Raw genomic sequence first — 20613 nt, forward strand, 5'->3', positions numbered from 1 at the left:
TAGTAAAATTGGTATAAATGATATGTTGATCTTGCTCAAATCACCAATGTATGTTCTGTGGTTTTGCAATTTTACGAACGATTTCCAAGTAAAATTACATTGCAGCTATGTAACTTGTTGGGATTTTGCCAACCAGTAATCGGACTTGTTGCAGCAACTAACTTAACTTGGTTTTCCAAGAAGTGACATGACTTGTTACAGTAAGTTCCTATAGTGTTTTGAGTTTTTACAACAAATGGAATGAGTTATTGCAGAAAGTCCTTAACATACAGCAAATCCCAAGAAGTTATTAGGTACGTACCAATTCTCAGGCAAATTGACAGATTCACTTGCATATATTCCTACGTGGTGGAACCAACTTGGGATATCCTCCTCCCAACAACTCTTAAACACTCTTAGTGACAAGGAATCTGAAGCAGAGATGTGCTGCAATGATGAGATCTTCTGAAACAACGAATTACAGATCCAATCATTGCTCCAGTCTGCATCTATTGTATCTAATTGTTGTGGAAATTCTGGCAGCTGTGTAAGCTTCATGCAATCTGATACGTCCAAGATTCGAAGAGCACCAAGTTGGGCTATGCTTCGAGGCAAATGCTCAAAATTATTTCCATTGAGATTCAACTCTTTCAAAGAGGATAAGGATCCTATGTCTTCCGGAAGTCCTCCATCTATTAGATTGCAGTCACTGAGATTCAGATACACCAACGAGCGTAACCTTTCATTCACTTGAGGGAACCAAAAGTACCCTCCATCTTCGACGCCTACTTCTGATATTCCCGAAAAACTCAAGTATTTAAGCTTGTTCAACTGAACAATGGAAGGCGAAGGTCGTGAAATTAGAGTACAGCTGGCATCAAGCTTCTCCAAGTTTTCTAAATCCCCTATCTCTTCTGGCAAGATCTCAAGGCTTGAGCAATCCGACACATCTAGCTCCACCAAGCTTTTCAACATGCCAATGCAACTTGGAAGAGATCTCTTCATACAAGCTCAAATCTAGCTTTCAAGTTTTGGCAATCCGATGATGGTATTTCCCTTATCCCAGAGTCTTCCATTTCAATCTGTAACCCCAGCTTACTTCTTCCCTTGATCTCTGGAAATCTCTCTAAACTAGAGCACCACCGTAGACCTAAATATTCAAGAGATTCCAAGTTGACACATGGAAACCTCTTAAGGCTTGAGCAATAACTCAAATAGCACTGAATGAGCTTACCGCAATCTAGCTCAACCTCTTCAAGACGAGTTAGTGATCCAAATAAATGATCTCTCTGGTGTTCCCAGACCTAGAATCGGAGAATCAGCTTCCGTAATCAAGGAAAATGCTACAATTAAGAAGTAGGAAAGAACGACTTCTTCCCTTGATCTCACGTAAATTTCTATCTAAAATTAGGGTTTTGATTTGGAGATTATCTTCCCAATTTCCCATTTCCTTTTTTTTTTTTGGATATTCAAAGAGATTCCAAGTTAACACATGGAAACCTCTTAAGGCTTTAAAAAAATAATTTACCACTCAAATAACTGAATGAGTTACCGCAATACCCACAGGGAATCATCAACCTCTTCAAGATATATTACATTTTGACAGATGCAAATACTCCAAATTTGGCATCTCCCTGAAATCTGGTGTTCGCATGGCTTTTAGAAAAGGAGAGATCTAGCCATCGTAGACAAGGAAAATGCTGCAATTAAGAAGAAGACGGAAAGAATGAATTATAGGAAAAACAAGAAAGGACAGATATCAAGAATAAAATTAGGGTTTTCATTTGGGTTTAAAAGAGTCATTGGGACTATTTTACATAAAAAAGTTATTTTTTCAGGTTTTTTTAAATAGATTTGGCTATTAAAAAAGGTAATTATATGTGGATGATGTTATAGAAGGTAATTGTATTGAAAAATAAACTCTCATTTGGACTATCAGAGTTACACAGTATTTTTGTGTGAAATTAGAAATTAGTTTATATTTTTAATATTTTTCTTGCTTTTTACTATACAATGTACATTTTAACCCAAATTTTACATTTTTAAAATTTATTATATTATAATATAATGGTTATTTGTTTTAATTTACCTCTCCGTCTCAATTTAAGTGTGTACGGAGTTTAAGAAATAAAGAAAAACTTTTGAATTTTGTGATCTTAAATTAAAGATGTGTGTAATTCTTTAAATTTTGTAGTCTTAAACTTGCTCTCTATATTCTCGTCATAATTTTTCATCATTTTCTTGTTTGAATTGTCAAACTTAGTAAATATAAGAAAGAATAGCCACAATCTTTTTGGTTGAATTTGAAAGGAAAGTAAGACAAATTATATTGGGACGGAGGGAGTATTATATTACCAAAAAAAGAAGATATTTGTTATATGGGAAAAAGGTAATTTTACAAAGAAGGGTTGGTAATCTTTGACATGGCAATGACTTGGTGCTTATAAAGTTGATTGTTGTTGTTGGTTTAGGTAAAATGTTGTTAAATAAAAGTAAAATATAACAAAAAAAATTAGTTTCGAAAAAAATTAAAATAAAATAAAAAAATGAAGGTTAGTATTATATAGGAATGATGTTATCGAGAGGTCTGATTGTATTGAAAAATAATTTATTCCCTCAAACGAAAAATAAGTAATGTCATTTGAATTACGAGAGTCACCACAATATTTTGTGTGAAATTAGAAATTAGCTTATATTTTTATTATTTCTTTTTTAGATGTAATGACTATTTATTCTAATTGTGTATTTTCTTTTTTCAGGCTAAATTTGTAATAAAAAAAATGACCGGAGTTTCAATTATGTTTATCCAAATAAAAAAGGAAAAGCTACACAAATACCCATCAAACACAGTATTTACCCTGATGTGCCCCCTTACATTTAAATAGCAAAAATACCTATTCGGTACTAAAATTTTACCCGATGCGCCCCCTGTTCCTTTTGCTAAAGCTTGAGCCTTTAAGTCATGTGCACACCGCTATTCATTGTAGGACGTCAATTTCTTTTTCATTTTGAATCACCAGTCTGCCCTTTGTTTTCTTTCAAAATGTGAGTTTGTGTGTTTGCATCATTGCATGTAGATACTTTTCCATTTATTGTTTGTCTTTTTTTATTTTAATTTTTTCCCTTTTATGTTTTTGTCTTTTTTTTTTCTTTTGAAGGACTAAAAGATAAATATAAAGATAAAAATATTAGCTAATTATTTTTAGATTAATAAAAATATAAAATAAATAATTAGACTACAACAAGAAGTAATAAATAAAAATAGTTAAACTAAAGTTACTAGTTTATTTATTAAAATCTAAGTTAATAGAAACATATTTTTATAATTCTTTTTTATTTGCAACGTAAACAAATTTATATCGAAAATATGACTCTATTGTTTGTATTATTTTCGCAATTAAAATTTACTAAAAATAATATAAACATTAAATTTTCAAAATGAACTTGTCCTCTATCATACCCTGTCAGTATAACATATACCAGGTTGGTATCAGAGAGGACTGAGCTCGTTTTCAAAGGAATACCGGTCCACTATATGACATACCATATGGGTGTCATAGAGGACTAAGGAGTATTTTCCTCTGAAGAAATTAACCAGTCATCTATGATACCCTGTCAGTATATGAAATATACCATGTGAGTATCGCAGAGGACTGAGAATTTTTTCTTTTGAATTCTCAATCCTTTGTGATACCATGTAAGTATATGATATATACCATGTATGTATCGTAGATGATAGAATTGTACTTTTCTTGAAAGAATGGACCATTCCTCTAGATACCCTGTCAGTATATAGTATATACTCCCTCCATTTCAATTTATGTGAACTCATTTGACTGGACACGACATTTAAGAAAGAGTGAAGACTTTTGAAACTTGTGGTTCAAAATAAGTCTTGAATATTTGTGTGGTCAAATCACTTCATAAAGTGAATTTATTTCCAAATTAGGAAATAGGTCATTCATTTTGGCACGGACTAAAACGGAAATAGGTTCACATAAATTGAAATAGTGGGAGTAATATATACCAGATCAGTATATTTTTATACCATGATGGTATCATGGAGGACTGTTGAAGAGTGTTTGAAGGACTGCAGCAGTCTTGCATGATACAATCTCAGTATATTTTTATAGCATGATGGTATCATGAAGGACTATTGAAGAGTGTTTGAAGGACTGCAGTAGTCTTGCATGATAACATCTCAGTATATTTTTATATCATGATAGTATCATGGAGAATGGTTGAAGAATGTTTCATTGAAGGACTACAGCAGTCTGCGCATGATAACATCTCAGGATATTTTTACACCATGACGATGTCATGGAGGACTGGAGACTGTTTCATTCAAGGACTACAGTAGTCCTTCATGATACCATCATGGTATATATCATGCGCGTCATTCATTCATGATACCTTGTTAGTATGTGATATATACCATGTGGATATCATAGATGATTGAATTGTGTTTTTATTGAAAGAATGAACCAATCCTCTATGATACTCTCTCAGTATATGATACACCATGTGGGTATCATAAAGGACTGATTAATATTTTTTTGAAGGAATGAATCAATCTCCTATGATACCATATCAGCATATGATATATACCATGTGGGTATTATAGATGATTGAATTGTGTTTTTATTGAAGGGATGAATCAGTCCTCTATGATACTTTGTCCTTATATGATATATATCTAGTTGGTATCATAGAGGACTGAGTGTTTTTCTTAAATGAATGAACCACAAGCCATGTATGATACCCTCTCAATATTATATACTATGTGGGTATCATAATATACTGTAACAGTATAATTCAACTGCTACTGATTTGATATATTATGTGCTAGAATAAATTATTTTTTGAGAATAAAAAAATAGAAAAGATAATATATCAGTTATCCTTTTTATTGAAAAGGATAAAGGAGCCAAAAGGTTTGTAGAATTAGATTATGAAAAAAATAAAAAATAAAAAAAGAAATTGAAAAAGAAGGAAAAAATAAATGAAAATCACCTGAAATTAAAAAAGAAATACAAATAAAAATAGCAAAAAGGTGAATGAAATTAGATTATGGAGATAAAAAAGAAAATAAAAAGAAATAGATAAAATTAAAAAAGGAACAAGAAATAAAGAAATAAAAAAATATAAAAAAACGGAATTAGTTTATGGTGAAAAAGAAAATAAATATAGTAGAAAAAACTAGAAGAACAAAAAAGGAGAAAAAAGAAAAAAACGAGAAAAAATAAAAGAATAAAAGAAAGAAAAGAAGATAAGAAGTAGAGAAATAAAAAGAAAAAAGAGATAATTATCTACAAAAGCTATAATGTGTATTATGGGTAAATAGTTTTGGGGGTATGAAAGTAAGGGGGACATGGAAGGTTAATTATTTTGTGTTTAGTGGGCATGAATGTTCTTTCCCTAATAAAAAATGATTTAGTCAAGGTAGTAGAGTTTCAATTGTGTGTTTCTTTTTATTTCCTCTTTCGATGTCATCATGGGGTGGAGCTAGGTTGGACCAATGGGGTTCATCCTTTCGGGAAAAAATTGCACTATATATACAAAATTAAAATTATTTTTTATGTATATATAGTAACTGTTGAACTCCCTTGGCTTTTTTTTGTGTTACTTCTTTATATTTTTAAACCCCCTACTTAAATATCATGGCTCCGCCACTGAATGTCATGAATATTTATTTTAACATTATATTTTTTTCTTTTTCGGGCAAAGCTTGTAGATAAAATTAGTTGAAACTTCATTACTTTTAGTAAAATATTTTTTTAGAAGTAATGGAGCTCCAGCAGGTTTATTGCAAAATTTGGTCCTAAACTTAAAACGCTTAAAAAGATATTTTATTTCAAAAAAATACCACGTGGCAGCATGGATCTCAACCTGAGACTCGCCAGGTGGATAAATGATAGCAAGTAGATTAATGAAGACAATACAAGTTTAGGTCTGCATCAAATAAAACATACCAAATTTAGAGGAGTTTTAGTATTCTGCCTAAAACAAAAAACAATGTTAAATTTATTTAGAAATAATAGAAGAAAATTGTAGCCAAATAGAAAAATATTTGTCTCATTAGAGAAGTGTAATATAGCATGGAAAAAATAAAGTGATAAAATTCGAAAGATAATGTAGGAAAGCTTATATATCATTCTAGAAAATAGTTGTATAGAATGAACTCCTTATGTTAACAAGTATTCCTTATGTCCCGCTACATACAAGCTTTTGGATGAGATTCAAATCTTGCTAGGGAAATATGGAATGAGTTAGCTTCTTAGTTAAAATTATAATAGGAAAATTTGGGAGATAAAATGACATAAAGATCTTATAGTAGTAGTAAATATGAGAACAACCCAAAATATAATATAAAGTACATTAATTTGAGTTTAAGGAACTGATAACTTTTTTTTATTCTAGAAAATGGTTGCAGAAAATGAATTCAATTTGTTTTAATTAAGTATATTGCTTCCACTATTCTCTTTCTCTTTCTCTATTCTCTAATATAAGAAGCTACAGTTAACAGCTTGAGGACTCTATTTCATCAACATGCTTGCTTGGCAATTTGGAGGATAGTTATGGTATTTCTGAAAAAGTTGTGCTTTTTAGTTGTGCTTTTTAGTGTTGCACATAGTTGAATAGAAATTTGTACTACTCTCACAATTGACTCTAAACCCATATGCGTTTCTATTTTATTTCAAATGCGTCCCTAGCAGTAAAATTGTGTGTCCCTTTTTTATAGCTACATTTTGCCCTTGATTGTTGAATTTCTTTCAGTATTTGTCTGTTAACATTTTAGTAAATAAGGACAAGTTTGAGTGCTTTTCAAGTTCCTAGAAAAGGTCATCTGCTCAAGGTCACGTGCTAGGAAATCAATCAGTGGCCATATGGGGAGATATGGGACCCACAGTACTATACTTATTCCATTTTTTTCTGTGTTCTTCCAAGTTTAATACTCTCCCTATTTGCTTTAAACATTTCAAACCCATAATGCATTTACTTTATATTTTGAAAACTACAAAAATATAAATGTTGTTTTCGACATTTTTTCTGGAATCAAAATTTAACAAGATGATATCAAATTTGGAATTAAGGGTGCAACGTCAAAATCATAACTCAAGTTGACATTATCATAGAACAACAATGAAAAAAAAGGAGAATAAGAAGTAGAGCATCATAATATCATGTTGAGTTATAGCAGTAAATTAACTATTTTTCTATAGTTGTAGTTATTGGCATCTCGTAACTCCTCAATTGTCTCAAGTGAATAACCAAGAATCGAAATAACTAATTGGTTCACTTGAAAAGCAAATTTGCTTTATTGTCTCTTCATCATCAAATTACTATAAGATCAAACTTATCAAGTCGTATACTGTTGATACCAGAACTAATGTAAGAACATAAAATGCAAAAAACAATAATATTTTGTTGGGCTTGTGCTACGCACGGGCTTTTCATATCTAGTCTACAACATAAGATGTGGTTCATACTAGGAATTTTTTACCTAGATAGCCCTTTTGACATATTTTGTAATTAGATACTTAAAAACTAATAATAAAGATGATAAAAATAAAACGTGTATCTTGTAGATTACCTCACCCTAGCATGGGAAGTCACGTGTGTTTCACACTTACTTTTGTTTCTCTTTCTTTCTTTTTAGAATTTTTTTATGGACCCATTACCTTAACCATTTTATAAAAACACTTCACTGCCGATCGAGGAACTTGGATACAGAGAAAGCAACTAGCAATTTTCTGGAAAATATTCAATAATAAATGATTAATTTGTTAAAGTAAACATAAGCTTATATCTGGAGATGAATTTTTGGATTGAAAAAGAAACTGGAACCAAAAAGATGAAAGCTATAGCAGATTGTGGCCACATTCAAATTGCCGGAAACTATGGCAAATTGTGTGTTCTCCGGCCATCTCGGAAACCATGACAGATTGCCTGAGGAATTAATTGTTTCTTCAGAGCTGAAGAAGATTTAAGGTGGACATCATGATTAAGTTGATTTTACCTCCACTGATTTCTAATAGAACCTAGAATAAACATGAATATGAATAATTACATGCGGATGAAGAAAGAAAAAGACAAGGGACTGTGGGTTTGGGAGATTGGTGGGAACGTTTTTCCTTTTTATTCTTTTTCTTTTTTATTTTATATTGTCTATTTTTCTTGTTTAGATATAAGTCATTTTTCACTTTAAATTAAAAGTGTCAATACCTAATTGGTTCAATTGACATGTGAGATACAGTTGCTTTCACGCGTCCGGTCTCATAGACATGGGTATTTAAAAAATACACTTCTACCAAGTTCAAATGTCTATCCAGTCACTATGTAAGTTTAAGTATTTATCTTACAAATGCTTCGAAAAGATATCTGGTATTTAGCTTTACACTACTAAAAAACGAGTTTTACTTAAAAACCGACCTCGGTTGAGGTCGGAAAAAAAACCGACCTCATGAGGTCGGTAAAGTCGTAATACATATTTTTTAATTTTTTTAAAATAAACCGATTTTTGAGGTCGGTAATATTGTACCAAAATTTGAAAAAATAATATCTTGCCGACCTCACTAGGTCGGGAATTTATTTGATGATAAATGTAAAATATTTTATTTTTTATTTAAAATAATACGAAATATCATGAGGTCGGTATATTTAATAATTTTATTTTTATTTAAAATAATACCGACCTCGTGAGGTCGGTATTCTTTTAAATTAAAAATATTTTTAATTTAAAAGAATACCGGACACGAGGTCGGTATTATTTTAAATAAAAATAAAATTATTAAATATACCGACCTCGGAGGTTTTAATAAAATAAAGACCCATTATACCCGTTCCTATACTCGTTCCCATTTCTGCCTCTCTCCTCTCACTTCTCTCTCCCCCTCTCTCTCTAACCCTAGAAACTCCAGCGACGTCACCGCCGTTCCTGCCGGTCACCACACGCCGCCGCCGTCCCTACCCACGCCTACGTCGTCCATCTTTTAGGTAAGCCCTAACTTATCCTTTGGTAAAGGTGAATACTTTGGTCTCCCAAGCTTTAGAAATTGGAACTATTGTCTGTTGGATTTAAGTTAGAATAATCCTCATTTGACAGTTTAATTTTACCATTTATATAACTGAAATGTTGATATATGTGGCTGAAGTATTTCTTGTTGATTCTCTAAAATTTTCCCTTTATTTTAATTTGGTATATTTGTGTTGATTTGCCCTTAATGATTATTCTTGTTTGTGAGATATTGGGTAATTTTTAGTTTGTTGAGTTTGGCAAAGGAAATTCTTTGGGTTGTCAAATTTCTTGTTGATTCTCCAAATTGTTGTCTTTGTTTTAATTTGGTATTTGGTGCTGATTTTTGCTTGATGATTATGTTTGGTGTGAGATATTGGGAAATTTTTAGTTTGTTGAGTTTGCTAAAGGTGAATTATTTGGTCTCCTTGCTTGAGAGGCTTTAATTTTAGAAATTGGGCAATCCGTCTGTTGGATTTTAAGGTAGATTTCTTTTGACAGTATAATATGACTATGTATATGGCTGAAATATTGATATAATCCATGTTAAATGAAGTTTGCAACTTTAGTATCTGGCTTCTAGAAATTTTTATTTTTGCATGGTTTGCTCGAAGTTCTGATAGTTAAGTTAAAGAAAGAAGATCATCATGAAGTATTTTGCTACATATGGTTTTTCTAGAATAATGTTTTTTGACTCATAACTCGGATGTATGTGAATTCTGTAAAGCATAGCCATCTCAAGTCGGGGTAAATGAGGAGTGTTATAGGTTCAAGATTTTGGACAGATGCAGTTTCAAGAAATCCAAGATAACATAAGGAGCAGTTAACAAAATTTTCCTCCTCATGGAAGAAGTGAGTTTTCTCAAGTTCTAACGTACTAGAATAATAGTTGAAGGACTAACTTATTAATTTCCTAAAGGTTGTACTGTCAAATAGCTTCTTAATTTTCGGAATAATTTTCAGGTATGTAGGCTAAGAATACAACAAAGGTTAAAGAACTCGAACACAAGAGTTGAGACTCGTGAAGATGAATATGAGATGCCGTATATCCCTTCAACAATACCGTTTCTTCCTAACATGGTAACTTGCTCAACGCTCTAGTTACAACCGAATTGTACTAAGTTTTTAGTATGTTTTGGTCCTTTTGGAGGGTATATATCTTTTGTCATTAAGAAACTTCTTCTCGTTCTCTCGAAAGTCATACTTAGATGTTATGACAAAGTTATGTCTCATATAAAATTGTTTCATTGGAGTATGCTTGTTGATAAAGACCTTCGTTTGATCTGATTAGCTTACTTTTCCTTCTGTTTGATCTGATTAGCTTACTTTTCCTTCTGTTTGATCTGATTAGCTTACTTTTCTTACTCTGGAATTAGAAATAGTTTTCTTTTTGTGGGTTTCATTGATTATAGTTTCTAGGTAATAGTTAAACGAAATTAATATTAATGAAAAGGGATTACTGTTATAATTTTGGCTGTAATTTTATCACAATTTTGGTTTCCCATGGCTGTAATGACAAGTTTAGGGTTCGTTTTTAAGAAGTTGGTGAAGTTGTGAAAAATTTTATCGCAATTTTGGTTTCCCATGGTTGTAAGGATTTATGAAAAAACACACATTTTATTCAGATATATTTGTGATAAATTCATTAGTAATTAAAGATGTCTTGCTTGGGAAATTGGCTCATATCAACAGAACTAGTACAATTTGTCGTTGGAATTGAAGATTATTAAACAAATATGTTGCGCGTGTCGTCAGATCAGTAATGATGTGAAAAACCATGTACCATAAATTTATGTTTGATGCTTGTAGGACTTGGCATAAACTGATTATGAATATAATATATCTAAATTCGCTGTTTTAGCTAATCCGCTGGTTGTTCTAGTGATTCTGGAATTAGTTCCAATGATCTTTGTTTGTTGGCATCGATTAGCTTTATCAGAAATCATTATCTAGTTTTGAGTACTAGTAATCGAATCCTGCAATAGTTAAATTTTTAAATAGTCTTGAGCCCGAGTCAATGTTTGGTAAAGTTCCAGATTTTAGGTTGATCTTTTCAAGAAATTTAAGGATGCTAAGCTCAACCCAGTTTTATGTAGCCTCTGGCTTTCACCTAAATTATATCTTATAGTCCTGCATCAACCTAGGCCTAAGATAAGTAGTCTCAAGCATTGATCTTTATATATTTTCAAGGATAAGCAACTTATACACTAGCCTCATCTTTTTTGGCATAGTCCAGGCAAAGTATTGTTTCCGGTCGTTATTGATTTTTAGCGACTGGATTTGGACTTTTAACGACTGGATTTCCGCTCGCTAAAGGCTATTTTTCTTGTAGTGTTTGGTAGGTTGGGAAAAGTCAGAAAATGAGGTTGCAGTTCTAAAGCAGCAACTTGAGGCAGCTGAGCAGCAGAACTTGACTTTGGATGTTCGCGTCAACCATCTTGATGTTTGCGAGGGGTGAAGTAGTCTAATGTTGTAGACTAACTTAATGTAGACTAGTTTAATGTTTTGTGGATGTTTACAAATGTTGAAGTAGTTTAATGTTGTTTTGATGTTTGCAAAAGTTGAAATAGCTTAAGTCTCTTGTGAATGTTTGATTGATGTTTTTATTCAACTTTGAAGTAGTTTCAAATTGAATTTGATGTATTGGTGGTTGTAGTGTATGTGTTGTAATAGTAGTTTAATGTTTTATGTATTTATAGTAGTTTGGTGTATTGTTGGCAGCTATTTGAGCTGGTTTTAGTTGAAAGTAAAATTATTTTCATCTTGACAGGGGAGCAAAGGAAAAAGACCTAGGTGCTTTTTCTTAGGTACCGAATGAGGTCGGTTTTGGGGCCTTTTTATAAAATACCGACCTCATGAGGTCGGTTTTTTGCAAAATATTTTCTAAAAAAATTTCTGGAATTAAAATTATACCTCGTACGAGGTCGGTTTTCCAAAAAATTTTCGAAATTGCAAATTAATACCTCATGAGGTCGGTTTTTTGCAAATTTTTCCAGGGAATTGCAAATTGCCGACCTCATGAGGTCGGTATTTCATATAATTAATTCCGACTAAAACAATATTACCGACCTCATGAGGTCGGTTTTTTGCGACCTCATGAGGTCGGTAATATTTCCGACCCACTCTTTTCCGACCTAATTTTGAGGTCGGTTTTGAGGTCGGTTTTTGCCCAAAACCGACCTCCTGAGGTCGGAAATGGCCCTTTTTTCAGGTCGGAAAATACAGTTTTTTTAGTAGTGCTAATCAGTATTTAAAATTAAGCTTCTGAGTTAAGATGTTGATAGGAAGATTTGGAAAAAGACTTAAAAGATCTTATAATAATCTGAGAACAATTTAAAGTAATATATAACACATTAATTTGAGCTTTGGAATTAATACATTTTTCATTCCAATTTATGTGACGGTATTTGACCCGTCAAAAACTTTAAGAAAGATTTTTTAAACTTGTGGTTTAAAACAAATCATAAAATTTGAGTGGCTATAAATCATCAGGATTTGTTAAATATAGAAAGTTGTCAATCTTTTGGGACAACTAAAAAAGAAAGTATGTCACATTAAATAAAACAAATGGAATAACTTTTTTTTTTCATTTAAGCATGCATCATAATTCTAGAACAAGCTAAAACCGAAAGAATCTCAAATAAAACAGGACGAAAGTAATAATCTTTGCTCAATATCACTAAATTAAAGGACAACAACAGCTAGAGAACAAAAGAAATTGCAAAATACACAAATAGGCATTTAAAGTTGGTACTAACTGCTACCAGATGGATATTTTAACTCTCCAAATGACCATATAGACATTTCTCACTGTCATAAGTGTGAATCGTGCACACTCGTGCACGATAGTCATCACCCATGAATTTCAATCGCTATGCCACGTTAAATGAATCACAGATTCAAAAACACACCTCAACTCCTCAAGTATCACTTCTTCTTTTTTTTTTTTTTTTAAAGTTTCCTGTCTAAACTATCAGGTGTGAGAGTTTCCTACCTAAACTATTACCGATTAGTTAGCAAAATACACCTCCACTATTCACTTTTCCTACTTGAAAGCTGAGGTAGGAAAAGTAAACAACTAATAGTTGATTTGTGTTTTTCTAATTAGTTGGTGATAGTTAGGTAGGAAATTCTCACACATGATAGTTCAAGTAGGAAACTTAAAAAAAAAAAAAAAGTGAAACTTGAGGTGTATTTTTTACTCTTAACTCTAAAGGCTATGTGTTAACGAAGGAAAGAACTACAATTTCTTTCTTAAAAAAAAAAAAAAAAAAAAAAAATACCGCTCTTATTTCTTCGTCTCACAAACCAGAGACCACCCCTCTCACCAATCTCTCCCTATTTGAAATTGATTAATACATCACCCAGCACGAAGCAATTGTATGTCACGCGTGTTGCCAGGTCAGATTGGGGTATTCAAAAGACACACTTATATTAATAAAAGATGTATCTATGGTCTAGTTAAGATGTCTATCTGACAGTTGTTGTTAACTTTGAGAGTCTATCTATGTATTTGATCAAAAGAAAAATTAAATTAAATTAAATTCAGTTATTGTACCTTTGTTCCAGCCCATAAATGACACAGCGAGCTTTCCTCGAGGTTAAGATGAACAAGCCTTTTGGGTTCAAAATTTTCTGGCAATGACTTCCAAGGATACTTGTGACAGTCAAACCAACGCAAGCTATTGGGCAGGTACTCAATGGAGTCACTGTGTGATTTAATACCAACGATGTATAATATTCTAAGCCTTCTCATATTTTCCATGGCTTTTTTCGTAAAGCATAGGTCGCGAATATCTTCTACCCAGATTGCTTCCATTGCTTTTGTCCCCTGATAAAAGGATCATTAGTCCACAAAATATTTCAAAAATCTGTATAGAACCCGCATGCCAATATGACTACTTTCTCACTCCTCACAATGCCAAATTTCATCATGTTTTGTATTATTTATTATTGCACTTCAAGTACTTGAAAAGCACCGTTAAATTATTTAGAGAAAAGTATTTGTTAGGCCCTCATTAAGAAATATGTTGCTTAAAAGTAATACTTTGTGCAATTAATTCTATAATCCTATTTTCTAATAATACATTTTTTAAGAAGTTCTTTTGAGTCAAATTGAAAATATTCACGCTGTGATAGAACAAACGTGTAATTGAAACAATACCAATAATTGAAATCTTTCTAGTAAAAAATAATCAAGTGAATTCTGTACGGAGGATTGGTAAGGTAAGTTTTGACCTTCCTTGCTTGTGTTTTTCGATTTGAGGAATTTTATTAATAAAAAGTTATTCACTGTAAATATCTCGGTGATATTAGCTGTAAAAAAAATACCGATTGAGATATTATGTATAAGATGTCGTACAAACTTCAAGTTAATCCAAAGAATGAAATAAACAGATTGAGTGGCTGCTAGATCAATTCATGGCTGAATAACATAAGATAAATGAATTAGGCAGCGCTAATTAAAGTGGCTACTTGATGAATTAGGCAGCGTTAGGTAATTAATGTTACTTTTGCTTCTCCTATGAAAGTAACAACTAAAGTGGTGTACCTACAAGAATATGAAGCAAGAGAAACTAAAAACTCTGTCGTCGGAATATGAGGAATAGAAATTGAAAATTATTGCATTGTTTAGCCTACTAACCGTATTGTCGACCATCACTTCTTCAAAATCTTCAGCGAGCCATAGTCTGCTACGTTCGCCCGGATTCTTCTGCAGTTCCACTATGTATTTACCCATATCTTGTATTACATCATGCATTTGAATCTTATCATAGTCAGCGATGAACACGAGAGATTTGTCAATTAGGACCCTCAATCCGATATCTGCTCCAGAATGACAGCTCTCAAGAATTTGCATGATGTAATTTTTTCTTTTCCCTCGTAAGAAGCATGCTATATCTAGAAATATATCTTGTTGTGTGGTCCCCAGTCCATCATAGCTAATTTTGAGCTTTTCATGGATTTCTTTTTCAGAGTTAATTCTCATGTCCTTTATAGCACTTATCCACTCATTTATGTCCCTATTACGTAAGAAAGAACCCCACACTTTCAGGGCTAAAGGAAGGCCTTCAGCATGACTTACCACCTCCAACGTCAGCTCGACAAAACGCTCATCCGGAACTTCTCCCTCGAAAGCATATTGATTGAACAATTGAATAGCTTGATGTTCAACTAATGTAGTCACTTCATATAATATATCCTTATTCCCCATCAAATGCTTGTCTCTAGTGGTTGCAATAATCCTACTACCCTTGCCAAACCAATCAAGATGCCCTGCAAGGTAATCCAATTGGTCTCTGTGATCTATGTCATCAAGCACAACTAAAACCTTCTTCGACCGAAATCGACAAGCCAGCAGGTTCCTCCCTTCCTCCTTATCATTCACACAATTTTCTTTTTCCCCTACCAGTTTAGAGAGAAGGATATTTTGCAGAGAGTGTATTCTATGATTATTTTCTTTAATGTCCTCAAGGAAACAAGCATCTTTGAATTTGGACGAGAGTGTATTATAAAAAATAGTCTTTACTATTGTTGTTTTCCCGATTCCCCCCATACCCCAGATCCACACAATCCGAACATCATCAATTTCCATCTCTAGTAGGGATTCGACTTTCTTTAATTGAGTGTCTACTCCCACAACTTTGGGCAAATAAGATACTGAAGTCTTGCATATGGACGAAATTTTAGCAATAATATCCTTAATACAGTCTGATTCAACCCTACAAATATATACAGACAAAAACGTCAAGAATAAGAAGTATCACATTGTAGAGTCCATAATTATGATAAAAAGGACTATGCACGTAAACCAAACTCTAGAAGAACCAATCAAAATAATGTAGGTAATTTGAGACATTATCAAAGTTGATTCAGATAATTATATCTATCATTACTCTGCGATACATGTTTGGTTGTTATGTATACGTGCATATGCGTACACAGACATATATAATACTTCTTCCAACCCAATTGCTGTGATATGTTGAGCTAGAATTTCGATTATGAGTTTGGCAGAACTTAGTAGCTTTAGTTCAGACGTTGTGTTTGTGTTTAAAAATTCACTTAATTTGTATAAATAATCTATCAAGAATCCAAAGAATTTTCTTCTTTTAAAAAAAAAAAAAAAATCGAGAACCCGTAAATTCAAATTGTAGCTCTGCCGTCTCTGACGTTCTCTATATATCTACCGACATAATAATGATAACGTGTCTAGTCCATTATATTGACTTATTTATCATAGAATTTATACATTTGAAAGATAAATTAAATAATCCTATATATATATATATATATATATATATATATATATATATATATATATATATATATATATATATATATATATATATATATATCACATTAAGATCTGTTCCATTATATTGACTTATTTATCATAGAATTTATACATTTGAAAGATAAATTAAATAATCCTATATATATATATATATATATCACATTAAGATCTGTTATTTTATTGTCGTGTCATTTCATTAATCTCTCCAACGTTTTCCTCTCCAACCTGGTTAGACTGCGGAGAGAGAATTTGATGTGGATAACAAGAAATAACTTAACAAGAATTATTAGTTAAATTGTAGGATAAAAAAAGTATTATGTTATGGACTTACATATAAAATAAATTAAAATTTATTTCCGACGTAAACAAGGTGAAAGTTATTATCAAACATACAAATTAATACATTGAACAATTACTGGAAGAATTAGCAGAATAAAAATATAATTTTTTGACCATACACTTATTTAATTCACGTAATATTAAACTACAAAATACATTTTATAACAAATTCATAAAAAAAAATTATACTTTGAATTTACTTAATTACAAATTAAAATAAGATATAGTAACTTAATTGCACTAAGGTGAACTAATAAACCATGGTTAAATGTTTTTCAGCTTTGAGAAAATAAATTACGCGTTTCAAAAATGTCCATATTTGGTTCAAGAAACCTTTTCCGAGACAAAATCGGACAAGGTTAATATTTGCGTAGTAATTTTGTTAGTTTTAGGGAACTTCCATTCTGCACCTTTTCCTATACAAAGTCGGAAAAGATTAATGTGCCTATGTTAATGTATATATAATAGAGCACTTAGTTACTTTCTTTACTACTCTCTGGTCACCTTTCTTTCATCCACGTTAGAGCTTAGGGTTCTTCTTGTATTGTGCAGTGTTATCATAATAGTACGGAGTTAGCTATGGCGATGCTTTTTAGTTCTCAGCCAAAACAATTTGGCAGTGAGAATATTGCAAGCTGTAGGAAGAGGAAGATCATCTCGACAGATGATCAACATATTGTTGATGTTAAGGAGTTTGAAAAAGATAACAAGATCCTTCGGGCAGCGATGTTGAAGAAACGCTATGCTAGTGTGATACTCAAATCTCAAAAAGTTCTTGGCAAAGCATTTGATGAAAAAGACATGAAGAATAAAACCAAGTTATGGGAGAAGCAATTCCTTGAAGAGAAAGCGAAGTCGCAGTTACAAAGAGACAGAGAAATGGCTAGGATGGCTATTGCAAGCATCAAAAGGACCGTTGATTTTGATGATGCTCTTCAAGCCGAACGAGAATTGTTGGCCATGATCGGTAAGAAGCAATTGGTTGAAGGGAAAGCAAAGTCACAACGACAAAGAGATAGAGAAGCGGCTAGAATGGCTATTGCAAGCATCAAAAGGACCATTGATTTTGATGATAGTCTTCAAGCCGAAAGAGATTTGTTGGCCATCATGGGTGCTCCAAGTCGTTGGTGAAAGGAGTTTACATGTTGTCTATGTATAGAATTGCTTCTTGGTTCCAAGTTCTCGATTATTACTGTAATATTTTTCCGTCGGGATTTGTTACAGTAAAATAACATTCTTTGCTTCTGTAAAACAAATATCACATGTAAAAGTTTGAGTACCAAAGAGTTCTCGATCACTTGTAGTTTACATTTCAAGCAGATATCTGGATTGATATTTGATACCAATAATATACAACAGTACGTACTATTTTAGTTTTTCCCGTTTGTTGGTGATCATGCATGAGAAGTCACTACTAAAAATTTTGTAGACTAACCAACAATTTGCACTCTAAAATTAAAAAAAAATTAGAGTGCAAGTCGTTGGTTAATCTACAACTCATAATACATTTTTTCTAAAAATTACAGGGCCCACAGTCCAACGATGTTAGGCGTGGGTCGTTAAGGATGCTGCAAGTCGTAGAGGTGCATGAGATAAACCCCTTTTGGTTTATCCCGAATTCCTCAACCCCCTTTGGCCTTTTGGCTTCAAAATATATAGTGCCCTTTAGGCTCCGGACTCCGATTTTAGTTTTCATTTATAATCAACAATGTATCAAACTAAACTAACAGGCCATAATTATGTAGGTAATTTGAGACATTATCAAAGTTGATTCAGATAATTATATCTATCATTTACTCAAGGATACATGTTTGGTTGTTGTGTATACGTGCATATGCGTACAGAGACATATATAATACTTCTTCCAACCCAATTGATGTGATAAGTTGAGCTAGCATTCCAATTATGAGTTCGACAGAACTTAGTGGCTTTAGTTCATCATTTTATTAATCTCTCCAACATTTTCCTGTCCAAGCTGGTTAGACTGCAGAGAGAGCTTAATTTGATGTGGATGACAAGAAATAACTTAACAAGAATTATCAGTTAAACTGTGGGATCAAAAAAGTATTATGTTATGGACTTACCTATAAAATATATTAAAATTTATTTCCGACGTAAAAAAGTGAAAGTTATTATCAAACATACAAATTAATACATTGAACAACTACTGAAAGAATTAGCAGAATAAAAATAAATTGTTTGTATCAGTAACTTCTTAGTATAGCAACCAGAACTCAAAAGATATATGTAATACCAAAAAAAATTAAAAATATGTATACTTTAAATAGATTTTAAATTATAATTTTAAAAAAGAAAATTAGTTAATGGTATCAAGACTCAAAAATCTATGTACTCAATCGAGAATAAAAGAGATAGTGAAATTTGACCATACACTTATTTAATTCACGTAATTATTATATTAAACTAAAATTACATTTTATAATAAATTATACTTTGAATTTACTTAATTACAATTTAAAATAAGATATAGTAACTTAATTGCACTAGGTGAAATAATAAAACATGGTTAAATGATTTTCAGCTTTGAGAAAATAAATTACGCGTTTCAAAAGTTTCCATATTTTCGTTTAAGAAACCTTTCCGAGACAAAATTGGACAAGGTTAATATTTACGAGTAGTAATACTGTTAGTTTTAGGAAACTTCCATAGTGCACCTTTTCCTATACAAAATGGGAAAAGATTAATGTGCCTATGTTAATGTATATATAATAGTGCACTTACTTAGTTTCTTTACTACTCTCATTGATCACCTTTCTTTCATACACGTTAGAGCTTAGGGTTCTTACTTCTTGTATTGTGCAGCGTTACCATAATAGTACGTAGTTAGCTATGGCGATGCTTTTTAGTTCTCAGCCAAAACAATTTGGCAGTGAGAATATTGCATGCTGTAGGAAGAGGAAGATCATCTCGCCAGATGATCAACAAATTGTTGATGTTAAGGAGTTCGAAAAAGATAACAAGATTCTTCGGGCGGCGATGTTGAAGAAACGCTACGCTAGTGTGATACTCAAATCTCAAAAAGTTCTTGGCAAAGTGTTTGATGAAAAAGACATGAAGAATAAAACCAAGTTATGGGAGAAGCAATTCCTTGAAGAGAAAGCGAAGTCGCAGCTACAAAGAGACAGAGAAATGGCTAGGATGGCTATTGCAAGCATCAAAAGGACCGTTGATTTTGATGATGCTCTTCAAGCCGAACGAGAATTGTTGGCCATGATCGGTAAGAAGCAATTGGTTGAAGGGAAAGCAAAGTCACAACGACAAAGAGATAGAGAAGCAGCTAGAATGGCTATTGCAAGCATCAAAAGGACCGTTGATTTTGATGATAGTCTTCAAGCCGAAAGAGATTTGTTGGCCATCATGGGTGCTCCAAGTCGTTGGTGAAAGTAGTTTACATGTTGTCTATGTATAGAATTGCTTCTTGGTTCCAAGTTCTCGATTATTACTGTAATATTTTTCCGTTGGGATTAGTTACAGTAAAATAACATTCTTTGCTTCTGTAAAACAAATATCATATGTAAAAGTTTGAGTACCAAAGAGTTCTCGATCACTTGTAGTTTACATTCCAAGCAGATATCTGGATTGATATGATACCAATAATATACAACAGTACTTACTATTTTAGTTTTTCCCATTTGTTGGTGATCATGCGTGAGAAGTCACTACTAAAAATTTTTGTAGAAGGGTGCGAGTAATAGGAAAACCATCCTTCAAAATTAAGAATCTTTATTTGTAGGTTTTGTTGGTATATAACTACTCTTGAATCATAGGATAAAGAGGCAAAATCAATGAGCTGCTATCTTGTGCACTAATGAATCATATTTATTGTACCGTAAGCAGCTTCACATAATTATTATTGTGCAAAATAAATTGACTGTATCGAGCTATGATTATTCAGCACTGTGAGATTTATCGATATATGCAAATATTTATTTTGTTGTGTAGCTATGCGAATTTCATTCTT

At 32.2% G+C, this 20613-nt stretch overlaps 1 long non-coding RNA gene and 1 pseudogene across 2 annotated transcripts; one reads left to right on the top strand and one right to left on the bottom strand.

Moving 5' to 3' along the window:
• Positions 1-261: 261 nt before the first annotated feature.
• Positions 262-15749, bottom strand: LOC132061992 (TMV resistance protein N-like; annotated as a pseudogene).
• On the top strand, positions 8807-11652 carry LOC132063603 (uncharacterized). 2 transcript variants are annotated; one of them, XR_009416409.1, is made up of 3 exons: positions 8807-8976; positions 9959-10075; positions 11328-11652. It is a non-coding gene; the product is annotated as an uncharacterized LOC132063603 (long non-coding RNA). The 2 variants fall into 2 exon arrangements; XR_009416408.1 differs by lacking the exon at positions 8807-8976 and having other exon boundaries at positions 9780-10075.
• Positions 15750-20613: the final 4864 nt, after the last annotated feature.

Source organism: Lycium ferocissimum, chromosome 7 (genome assembly GCF_029784015.1).
Source record: "Lycium ferocissimum isolate CSIRO_LF1 chromosome 7, AGI_CSIRO_Lferr_CH_V1, whole genome shotgun sequence".
Taxonomy (NCBI): domain Eukaryota; kingdom Viridiplantae; phylum Streptophyta; class Magnoliopsida; order Solanales; family Solanaceae; genus Lycium; species Lycium ferocissimum.